Source organism: Pseudophryne corroboree, chromosome 1, assembly GCF_028390025.1.
Source record: "Pseudophryne corroboree isolate aPseCor3 chromosome 1, aPseCor3.hap2, whole genome shotgun sequence".
Classification (NCBI taxonomy): Eukaryota; Metazoa; Chordata; class Amphibia; order Anura; family Myobatrachidae; genus Pseudophryne; species Pseudophryne corroboree.
The window spans coordinates 875127530-875139547 of NC_086444.1; the positions used below are offsets into that span (position 1 = coordinate 875127530).

The following is a 12018-nucleotide window of genomic DNA, read 5'->3' on the forward strand; positions in this document are numbered from 1 at the left end:
AACCCTAACCCTCCCCCTAGTGCCTAACCCTTCCATCTGGCAGCCATATCCTGCCCCTAGTGCCTAACCCTAAATCTCCCATCCTGCAGCCTAGCCTGCCCCCTAGTGCCTAACCCTCCTCCTAGTGCCTAACCCTCCCCCTAGTGCCTAACCCTCCTGTCCCGCAGCCTAACCTTCCAACTAGTGCCTAACCCTCCCCTCCCACAGCCTAATGCTATACCTCACCCTAGTACCTATCCCTCCCCTCCCATAGTCTAACCCTCCCCCTAATGCTTAACCCTACCGTTCCGCAGCCTAACCCTACCCCTAGTGCCTAACCTTAACTTTCCCCTCCCACAGCCTGACCCTATCCCTCCCCCTAGTGCCTAACCCTCCCATCCGGCAGCCTATCCCCCTAGTGCCTAACCCTCCTGTCCCGTAGTCTAACCCTCCCCCTAGTGTCTAACCCTCCTGTCCAGCAACCTAACCCTCCCCCTAGTGATCAACCCTAACCCTCCCCCTAGTGCTAACCCTAACCCTCCTGCCCTGCAGCCTATCACTTACCCTCCCCTCCCCAGCAGCCTATCTCTAACCCTCCCCTCTTGCAGCCTAACGTCCTCCAGAGCCCCCCCCCCCCCCCCCCCCAATGTGGTGGAGCGTGTCACTCTATATTCCTGGTCACACAGTGTAGTAGTATCTTTAAAATAGATTAGACACACATCCAGTGCTGTGTATATATGTATGCAGTAGCACTGGAGGTGTATTAAGCTATTATAAAGACATTACTACACTATCTTGCACTTTATATCATTGGGATAGGGGCGCACCAAGATTGATCTTGCCTCCGGGCAATCGGGATGAAGTTACGCCACTGAGACAAAGGGGTCACTACAGAGAATATGCAGACAAAGGGGTCTCTACAGAGAGTATGCAGACAAAGGGGATCAGTAGAGGAAATATGCAGACAAGGGTGGTCACTACAGGGAATATTCAGACAAAGGGGTCTCTACATGGAATATGCAGACAAAGGGATCTCTACAGGGAATATGCAGACAAGGGGGTCACTAGAGGAAATATGCAAACAAGGGGGGTCACTACAGGGAATATGGAGACAAGGGGTTCTCTACACCGAATATGTAGAAAAGGGGGGTCACTACAGGGAATATGCAGACAAGGGGGAGTTCACTACAGGGAATATGCAGACAAAGGGTTCTCTACACAAAATATGGAGACAAGGGGGTCTCAACACAGAATATCCAGACAAGGGGGTCACTAGAGGGAATATTCAGACAAGGCGGTCACTACAGGGAATATGCAGACAAGGGGGTCTCTATACGGAATATGCAGACAAAGGGGTCTCTACAGGGAATATGCGGATAAGGGGGTCACTACAGGAAATATTCAGACAAAGGGGTCTCTACACAGAATATGCAGACAAGCGGGGTCACTACAGGCAAAATGGAGACAAGGGGGTCGCTAGAGGAAATATGCAGACAAAGGGGGTCATTACACAGAATATGCAGACAAAGGGGTCACTACAGGGAATATGCAGATAAGGAGGGTTGCTACAGGGAATATTTAGATAAGGGGGGGGGGTCACTAGAGGAAATATACAGACAAAGGGGATCATTACATGGAAGATATAGACAAGGGGGTCACTATAAGGAAAATACAGACAAGGAGGGACCTTACTATAAGCAAAATACGGACAAGTGGGTGTCACTATAAGGAAAATACAGACTAAGGGGGACCTTATTATAAGGAAAATACAAGACAAGTAGATGTCACTAAAAGGAAAATACAGACAAGTGGGAGGTCACTGTAAGAAAAATACAGACATGGGGAGTGCTATACAAAAAATGCAAGGGGGGCCACAACACAAGACACATTTTCAAGGGGCAACAGTTTTTTATTTGCCCTGAGCACCATTGACGCCTTTGAACCAGGGTGCACTGTAATGTGACCTTGGGTCGGATGTATCAAAGCTCTTTTTTGAAGTCAAACCTCCAAAATACCATTTTCTGAGGTTTGGCTGCTTTTCGCAATATGCTCCAAGCTCCTGAATGCAATACATTTCAGGGCTTTGACCCGGTGGGTATGGCCATCTTTAATAAGGTTCGTATCTAGCGCCCTGCTCGTATGGATATCTGTTACGGCAGCAAGGTTGTGAAAGAGGTAAAACCCAAACCTCTAGAGGTATACAGAAATGGAGATGTACAACCGCGCCTGAGTCAGTTATCTTAATGGATGCGTACACAAATAATTACCATGAAATGATGGATTACTAGTATAAATAACAACTGAAATGATAACCTACACAACGTATTCTTATGGGAATTAGAACGTATTTTTAATCAGAAAAATAGTGTATTTAAAATTCACCTGATGCATACATGTAGGAATATGATGCAAAGTGTGAAAGGGAAGGGGGGGGGGGGGGGGGGAGGGGGGAAGACGGGTTATAGGGAAAAGAAAAACAGTTTCTGCAGTGTTCAGGGGGAGGAAAACAGTAGCAGAAATGTCACTGTTTGGTAAGTTTGAAAGTGATATACACTGCAGTGATTAGTCTGTAATACACTCAGACCGGTGGCGTCCCACCTCTGTAGTGTTATGTCCTTCTAAGGAAAATACACTATAAGGAAAATACAGACTAAGGGGGACCTTATTATAAGGAAAATACAAGACAAGTAGATGTCACTAAAAGGAAAATACAGACAAGTGGGAGATCACTGTAAGAAAAATACAGACATGGGGAGTGCTATACAAAAAATGCAAGGGGGGCCACAACACAAGACACATTTTCAAGGGGCAACATTTTTTTATTTGCCCTGAGCACCATTGACGCCTTTGAACCAGGGTGCACTGTAATGTGACCTTGGGTCGGATGTATCAAAGCTCTTTTTTGAAGTCAGACCTCCAAAATGCCATTTTCTGAGGTTTGGCTGCTTTTCGCAATATGCTCCAAGCTCCTGAATGCAATACATTTCAGGGCTTTGACCCGGTGGGTATGGCCATCTTTAGTTAGCATTACCCAATAGAACTCTATGGGCTCCTTTTGCGGTTTTCTCTGAGAGGGATCCAAATAGATCCCTCCCAGAATCCCCTGTGGCATGTGTGTCATATAACACATGCGCAGAAGGACTACTGGGTCACAAACCCGGAAGTCCGCACACCGAAGTCCTCTTATCGGGAGAGCAGTCCTTTACATAATCTTCAGACATACAGCGTTAATAAACGCTGATATGCATGCAATCATTGGCCGGATGCATCGCATTCAAAATGAGTAATCTGATTTGGGTGTTCTGTAATATGGTATAGTAGGAACTGGGTGCACTGGAAAGCTATGTAATGGGCCCAATATGAACTAGAAGCACCATAGTATGGCATAATATGAACTGGGAGAACTGTAATATTACATAAAATGAACTGGGGGCACAGTGTGGCATAATGTGAACTGGGGGCACTGTCAGGGCCGTCTTAACAGCATTGTAGGCAGCAGTGTAACCAGAATTATGTGGGCCCCATAGCAACATATTGAAGGGGCCCCTGTCCTAATGGTTCATGAGACACTTCTCTGCAGCAGTTGTAAATTTTATGGCTCATAATAGTGCCCTAGTTCATTTTCTGAACCATAGTAGTGCCCTAGTTCATGTTATGCCCCATAGCAGTGCCGTAGTTTATTTTATGAACCATCATAGTTCCCTATGCCTCATTACAGTGCCCCCTGTTCATACTGTGCCACATTAGAGTGCCCTCCAATCCAAAATATACCATGTTACAGTGCCCCAGTTCACATTATGCCATACTATAATGCCCAAGTTTCCTATGGTGCCACATTAAAGTGTTCCAGTTCTTACTGCATAACATCACAGTGCCCTCCACATTACAATGAGCAGATCAGATTATGACACATTACAGTGGCCTCCAGTAATGTCACATTACAGTGCCCCCTTACTATTATAACATCCACTACACACACATCTCACTTAAAATGTAATGTCACACAATTCAGACTGGGCAATGATCAGACTCAATTGTTTAGCAGCCAAATCTAGAAAATGTGTTTGTAACTTTATAACTTGAGTCCAGGCCCCCCTAAGCCTTTAGACCACATAGCAATGGCACCCCTTGTCCCCACTATAGTTACTCCCATGTTTGTAGGCAATGGTATGCAGTGAGGAGAGGCAGAGCCTTTCTTGTCATACTCCAGTATACTCCAGAGTTTTGACTATGTAAAGTATACGAAAAATACAAAGAATATATTTTATAAATAACTTCTTTGTATTAGTCTATTCATTTTTTTTTAGTCAAAACTCTGAAATAAAAAATTTATGACAGGTGTGGCAGTGCCCTCTCTGCCTACCTTGTCTGCACATCTCTGATCAAAGCTCACCAAATTTTCAGCAGTATATACTGCTGCGCCTTTATATAATGCCCACATAAACCCTTAGGCTCATATATTGTGTGTACTAGCCAGTCCTTCCTCAGCCATTTACCTCACTGATTGACAGGTAGAGGCATTCGCGGGGGAAGCAGCTACGGGCTTTTGCAGGGGCAGCGCGGGGAAAATGGGGGCAGAGCAGCTGCATTTTCAGTTCGGCTGCGTGATGTCACACGCAGCCGCTCTGATTGAAAAAATGGCTGCGGACTTGCCACAGTTGCTGTGTCTGCAATTTTGGGCAACCCCCCCACCCCCATGAGAATAAAAGTATAGCAATTTTAGCAGAATCTGCAATCCAACCTAAATAACTCCCCATGTACCATATGATTATGTACTAAGTATACTAATGTATCATACACAAGAAAGGAAAACGAGCTCGTACACAAGAAGAGGAATGTGTGATTAGTACACATCAGTGCAGAATGCTAGGGACAATTGTATTAGCACATTCCACACTACTTGCTGATTGCTGGTGTGACAGAAAAGTAAATGTATTAACGTTCCACAGGTTTTGTCACATGCCCTCTCCTTTACTTGTCCCTGTGACATGGTGCCTCCTTGCTCTGTCTCTCCTCCCTTCTTAATTATATCATGCTCACACCCACTCACCCTTAACCCCCACCTCAATAGCCCCCAGCCAAGTTGTAACTGCACTCAGATTCCTTCCTCTTCATTCTTCTCTCCGAACAGCCGGGCTGTATCTCAGCTGCAGCACCTCTCCGCTGCTGCCACTTGTCTGCCCCTCCTTCCACCCTCTGCCATCCTCACCCTCCTCCCAGAGTCCCAGCTCTCAGTCCTCTCCTCTCACGGTTCTCTGATCCGGGCCCTTTTCCGAGCCAGGTGAGAGTCTCAGCATTATTACAGCCCGTTATATAGAAGTAGAGGGGAATTCCCCGTTACGGGACGGCGGGTGACAGCTGTGACTGTGATGTAGAGCGCAGCAGCGGGCTTATGCTGTACTTCCTTGCCGTGACTGCTGGCTGGCATAGATAGCGGAGGGACGAGATACGTGGGTGAAGGAAAAATGCCCCAGCAGCATCTGGCATCTGTGTACAAGGGGTGTGGCCGGAGTGCTGTCATTTCTAGCTATGGACATTATTCTTGGTCACCTTGGTGCCCCATGATGAGAGCAATATCACAGTACTGGCCTGCCGTAGTCTTGCCCTGTCTAGTCACTGTCCCAGCTGGTCATCACCAGTCCTGTGTCATTGCACATTAGCAAACTTATGCGGTCACTAGTAGTGTCAGTGTATGCCATCCTGATGATTACATCGATGTCTATAGCACTTATTAGCTCCCACTACAGAGGTAGTGTTGCAGTGATGACGTACAGAACATGAAAACTATGTATGTATATGTATACTGTTCTTAATGTATAATGGCAATATATAATGTATATACAGTATCTATATACTGCATGTGTTTCCTCTTTTCTGCATTGATATTATTACTTTATGAAGAATACCACTACCTGGTTACAGTTCTGGTAGGAGAGTGCTGTGATGTAATTACTGTGGCTTCCTAATAAATAAAAGCCCTGCACCTCATTGTGGTATAACTGCTGAGTAACAGTATATATTTGTGCTTCCACTTCTGTGTTAACCGTACAGACTGTAGTATATTTAGTTCTGGTTGTTTTTTTTTTTTTATTAGAGTCTATGGTTACCATATTGACACAGGCAGAATTGTAGTGTTGCTTCCTACACTGCAGCTTTATCCTCCACTGCAATGCGAAGAGTTTTTGGCTAACAAAGGGAGGGTGTGAGTTCATATTAAACTGTTGACAAATGTAGAAGAGTATACATAACTTTGGCAACATGGCTTAAAGTGCTTACAGTCTTTCTGTGACATATGACTCCAAATGTGTCTGAGTTTTATTATACATACATTACATATACATATACATACGTATACATACATACATATATTTCTGCAAGCTTGCTTTGTATTTTCTGAAAATAATATAAGCCTGGTGTTTGTAAAGACCTTTTTGATCATTAAGATATGTAACATAAATGTTTACGTGCTGGCAGAGAAGACGTAAGTGTTAACTGAAGCAGTCCCTCTCCATGGAGACCTGGGGGTAAATTACTAAATATCAATGCTGATTTAAAATCATTTCAAATCTATCTTTAGTAATTTATGCCCAGATTTATCAAGCCTTGGAGAGTGATAAATAGCACGGTGATAAAGTACCAGCCAATCAGCTCCTAACTGCCATGTTACAGGCTCTGTTTGAAAACTGACAGTTACAAGCTGATTGGCTAGTAATTTATCACAGTGCTATTCATCACTTTCCAAGGCTTGATAAATAGTCCCTGCTATGTGAATGAATGCTACTGTATTTCACTTTTCTGCCTTCAGTGTTCTTTGTATATAACTGTATTCTCTGTAGCTTCAGCAAGTGTAAGGCCAGGACAGGTACCCCCATCACAAGAAGCTACAGTACCTAGGTTTTAGATGCTGACCGAAAGGCTGCTAAATTCAAAGGTTAATAAACATTAGTTAATTCTCTTGGATTTTTCATGGGACTCTGGCAGTGCCGGCGCTACCCGCTTAGCAGATCCTGCAAAGCAGGGAGGTGCTGAGCCTGAGAGGCGCTCTCCCCGCTCTGCTACTCTGATCTCCGCAACTGGTGCCCAGTGCTGCTGCGCCTGTCAGACAGGCAGTGGCGCCGGCAGCGTGAAGCATGGCTTCATGGCAGCAGCCCCAGCAGTGTCCCAAGTCAGGCCAGCGAGCTACACACGCAAGCCTCGGAGGGAGAGACAGCAGCTACTGTGGATCTGCGCCTGGTGCAGGACCAGCCATGCTTTTTCACTGCCCGGTATGTGTAGACGCTGCTGGGCATTTCTCAATTCCAAAACGGTTCAGGGAGTGGGGCAAAGGGACAGTGAGTACCTGCTGAGCGTTCTTACCCTAGACCACCAGGGAAAACATAGTTTTCTCTAACGTCCTAGTGGATGCTGGGGACTCCGTCAGGACCATGGGGAATAGCGGGCTCCGCAGGAGACAGGGCACATCTAAAAAGCTTTTTAGGTCACATGGTGTGTACTGGCTCCTCCCCCCATGACCCTCCTCCAAGCCTCAGTTAGGTTTTTGTGCCCGTCCGAGAAGGGTGCAAACTGGATGGCTCTCTTAAGGAGCTGTTTAGTAAAGTTTTTTTTTAGGTTTCTAATCAGTGATTCCTGCTGGCGACAGGATCACTGCAACGAGGGACTTAGGGGAGAGACTTGCAACTCACCTGCGTGCAGGAGGATTGAAGTTTTAGGCTACTGGACACTGAGCTCCAGAGGGAGTCGGAACACAGGTCAGCCTGGGGTTCGTCCCGGAGCCGCGCCGCCGATCCCCCTTACAGACGCTGAAGAAAGACGGCGGAACGGAGGTCCGGAAACAGGCGGCAGAAGACTTCACAGTCTTCAGAGAGGTAGCGCACAGCACTGCAGCTGTGCGCCATTGTTGCTACACGGCTCACTGACACGGTCACGGAGGGTGCAGGGCGCTGCTGGGGGCGCCCTGGGCAGCAATATAAATACCTATTTGGCAAATAAATACATCACATATAGCCATTAAGGCTATATGTATGTATTTAACCCAGGCCAGTTTTCCTAATAACCGGGAGAAAAGCCCGCCGTGAAAGGGGCGGAGCTTATTCTCCTCAGCACTCAGCGCCATTTTCCTGACCAGCTCCGCTGGTGAGGAAGGCTCCCACTCTCCCCTGCACTACAGAAACAGGGTTAAAGAGAAGGGGGGCATAAATTGGCGATATAATTATATATTAAGAGCCCATATATAGAAACAACACCTTCTAGGGTTGTTATATACATTATGGCGCTTTTGGTGTGTGCTGGCAAACTCTCCCTCTGTCTCCCCAAAGGGCTAGTGGGTCCTGTCCTCTATCAGAGCATTCCCTGTATGTGTGTGCTGTAGGTCGGTACGTGTGTGTCGACATGTATGAGGAAAATGTTGGTGAGGAGACGGAGAAAATTGCCTGTAATGGTGATGTCACTCTCTAGGGAGTCGACACCAGAATGGATGGCTTACTTATGGAATTACGTGATAATGTCAACACGCTGCAAGCCGGTTGACGACATGAGACAGCCGGCGGACAAATTAGTATCGGTCCAGGCGTCTCAGACACCGTCAGGGGCTTGTAAAAACGCCCATTTACCTCAGTCGGTCGACAGACACTGACACGGACACTGACCCCAGTGTCGACGGTGAAGAAACAAACGTATTTTTCCTTTAGGGCCACAAGTTACATGTTAAGGGCAATGACGGAGGTGTTACGTATTTCTGATACCACAAGTACCACAAATAAGGGTATTTTGTAGGGTGGGAATAAACTACTTGTAGTTTTGCCTGAATCAGATAAATTAAATGAAGTGTGTGATGATACGTGGGGTTCCTCCGACAGAAAGTTATGGGCGGTATACCCTTTTTCCCGCCAGTAGTAAGGGCGAGTTGGAAAACACACCTTAGGGTGGACAAGGCGCTCACACGCTTATAAAAAACATGGCGTTACCGTTTCCAGATACGGCCGCCCTCAAGGAGCCAGCTGATAGGAAGCTGGAAAATATCATAACAGTATATACACACATACTGGTGTTATACTACGACCAGCAATCGCCTCAGCCTGGATGTGCAGCGCTGAGGGGGCTTGGTCGGATTTCCTGACTGAAAATTTTGATACCCTTGACAGGGACAGGATTTTATTGTCTATAGAGCATTTTAAGGATGCATTTCTATATATGTGTGATGCGCAGAGGCATATTTGCATTCTGGCATCAAGAGTAAATGTGATGTACATATCTGCCAGACGAAGACACGACAGTGGTCAGGTGAGGCAGATTCCAGACGGCATATGGAAGTATTGCCGTATAAAGGGGCGGTCCATTGGACCTGGTGGCCATGGCAACAGCTGAAAAATCCACCTTTTGTTACCCCGAGTCACATATTGGCAGAAAAGGACACAGTCTTTTCAGTCTCAGTCCTTTCGTCCCCATACGGGCAGGCGGGCGAAGGCCAGTCATATCTGCCCAGGGGGAGAGGAAAGGGAAGAAGACTGCAGCAAGCAGCTCATTCCCAGGAACAGAAGCTCCTCACGGCTTCTGCCAAGTCCGCAGCATAACGCTGGGGCCGTACAAGCGGACTCAGGTGCGGTAGGGGGTCATCTCAAGAGTTTCAGCAACACTCGCAAGGGAACTCCGGGATCCTACATGTAATATCCCAGGTGTACATTGGAAATTCGAGACGTCTCCCCCTCACACAATTCACAGGCTGTATTCCCAGCAGGTGATAATCAAAGTACCCTTCTTACAACAAGGAAGGGGGTAGTATTCCACACTATATTGTGGTACTGAAGCCAACCGGCTCGGTGAGATCTGAAATATTTGAACACTTACATACAAGCGTTCAAATCAAGATGGAGTCACTCGGAGCAGTGATAGCGAACCAGGAAGAAGGGGACGATATGATGTCACTGGATATCAGGGACGTTTACCTACAGGTCCAAATTTGCCCTTCTCACCAAGGGTACTTCAGGTTCCTGGTACAGAACTGTCACTATCAGTTCAGACGCTGCCGTTTGGATTGTCCACGGCGCCCCGGGTCTTTACCAAGGTAATGGCCGGAATGAGGATTTTTCTTAAAAGAAACATGGACGCTTTCCTGATAAGGGCAAGGTCCAGAGAACAGTTGGAGGTCGGAGTAGCACTATCTTAAGTAGTTCTACGACAGCACGAGTGGATTCTAAATATTCCAAAATCGCAGCTTTTTCCGACGACACGTCTACTGTTCCTAGGGAAGATTCTGGACACAGTCCAGAAAAACGTGTTTCTCCCAGTGGAGAAAACCAGGGAGTTATCCGAGCTAATCGGGATCCTCCTAAAACCAGGAAAAGTGTCAGTGCATCATTGCACAAGAGTCCTGGTAAAAATGGTGGCTTATTACGAAGCAATTCCATTCGGCAGATTTCCCGCAAGAACTCTTCAGTGGGATCTGCTGGACAAATGGTCCGGATCGCATCCTCAGATGCATCAGCGGATAACCCTATATCCAAGGAAAAGGGTGTCTCTCCTGTGGTGATTACAGAGTGCTCATCTTCTAGAGGGCCGCAGATTCGGCATTCAGGATTGGATGCCGGTGACCACGGAGGCCAGCCTGAGAGGCTGGGGAACAGTCACACAGGGAAAAAATTTCCAGGGAAGTGTGATTAAGTCTGGAGAATTCTCTCCGCATAAATAAGCTTAGAGCAAATTTATAATGCTCTAAACTTAGCTAGACCTCTGCTTCAAGGTCAGCCGGTATTGATCCAGTGGGATAACATCACGGCAGTCGCCCACGTAAACAGAAGGGCGGCACAAGAAGCAGGAGGGCAGTGAAAACTGCAAGGATTTTTCGCTAGGCGGAAAATCATGTGATAGCACTGTCAGCAGTGTTCTTTCCGGGAGTGGACGACTGGGAAGCAGACTTCCTCAGCAGGCATGACCTCCACCCGGGAGAGTGGAAACTTCATAGGGAAGTTTTTCAACATGATTGTGGACCGTTGGCAAAGACCAAAGGTGGACATGATGGCGTCCCGCCCGAACAAAAAACGGGACAGGTATTCCGCCAGGTCATGAGACCTTCAGGCGATAGCTGTGGATGTTCTGGTAACACCGTGGGTGTACCAGTCTGTGTATGTGTTCCCTCCTCTGTTTCTCATAACCAGGGTATTGAGAATTATAAGACATAGAGGAGTATGAACTATACTAGTGGCTCCGGATTGGCCAAGAGGGACTTGGTACCCGGAACTTCAAGAAATGCTCACAGAGGACTAAGGGCCTGGGGAGCTAAGAAGGGACTTGATTCAGCAAGTACCATGTCTATTCCAAGACTTACCGCGGCTGCGTTTGACGGCATGGCGGTTGAATGCCGGATCCTGAGGGGAAAAGGCATTCCATAAGAGGTCATACCTACCTTGGTCAAAGCCAGGAAGGAGGTGACCGCACAACGTCATCACCACATGTGGTGAAAATATGTTGCGTGGGTGAGGCCAGGAAGGCTCCACGACGGAAATTCAACTAGGTCGATTTCTACACTTCCTGAAAACAGGAGTGTTTTGGACCTCAAATTGGGGTTCATTAACATTTAAATTTCGGCCCTGTAGATTTTCTTCCAGAAAGAATTGACTTCAGTTCCTGAAGTCCAGATTGTAAATGATGTATTGCATATACAGCTTTTTTGTGCCCCTAGGGGCACCGTGAGATCTCAACATAGTGTTGGGATTTCTTAAAATCATATTGGTTTGAACCGCTCAAATCTGTGGATTTGAAATATCTCACATGGAAAGTGACCATGCTGTTGACAAATATCTCACATGGGAAGTGACCATGTTGTTAGCCCTGGCCTCGGCCAGGCGATTGTCAGAATGGGCGGCTTTGTCTTACAAAAGCCCATATTAAAATTTTCCATTTGAACAGGACAGAACTGGGACTCGTCTCCAGTTTCTTCATAAAGGGGTGTCAGCGTTTTCACCTGAAACAACCTCTTGTGGTGCCTGCGGCTACTAGGGACTTGGAGGACTCCAAGTTACTAGACGTGGTCAGGGCCCTAAAAAT

The 12018-nt window shown here is 46.8% G+C and overlaps 1 protein-coding gene across 1 annotated transcript in view; it reads left to right on the plus strand.

Annotated features, from left to right (window-relative positions):
* Positions 1 to 5086: 5086 nt before the first annotated feature.
* Positions 5087 to 12018, plus strand: part of LOC134914699 (ceramide synthase 2-like) — a 283044-nt gene continuing 276112 nt past the window's right edge. Inside the window, exon 1 of the mRNA XM_063920068.1 lies at positions 5087 to 5260. The gene's annotated coding sequence lies outside the window, so the exon portion shown is untranslated. The remainder of the gene's footprint in view (positions 5261 to 12018) is intronic.